Genomic DNA, 460 nt, shown 5'->3' on the forward strand with positions numbered 1-460 from the left:
GGGGGGAAATGACCCCGCCCCCGCCCCACATTTGGCCACGCCCCCAGTCGGGCAGCGCGCGGGCCCTCGTGAGGGAGGCACCAGAGGATTGGTACCCTCCTGGATGATGTCAGGGGGGCGCGAAGGTCTTCCCCCTGGAGGGATCTTCGCCAGGCAAAAGTGCAGCCCACTGGGAGATGGAGGGAGTAGAGTGCCTTTCCCTCCCGATTTGGCCCAGAGGAGTCCAAAAGGCAAAGATGGGGGTTAGGGGGATTGGGGGGGAGGGGGTACCTAGGAGAAGAGCAGGGACTGGAAGAGTAAACAGACATATAAGAAATACATTGGAAGGAGCCAAGAATTTGCCTTCCAGGAAGCAGGTGAAGTGGTAAGGGCTGGGACAAGTGTTCCCAGGAGAAGAATGCAAGATATTCAAGCACCTTCATAATTTGGCCATCTCCCACCTCTCCAGCCCCGTTCCCTA

The sequence above is a fragment of the Lipotes vexillifer genome, unplaced genomic scaffold (assembly GCF_000442215.2).
Source record: "Lipotes vexillifer unplaced genomic scaffold, Lipotes_vexillifer_v1.1 scaffold1347, whole genome shotgun sequence".
Lineage (NCBI taxonomy): Eukaryota > Metazoa > Chordata > Mammalia > Artiodactyla > Lipotidae > Lipotes > Lipotes vexillifer.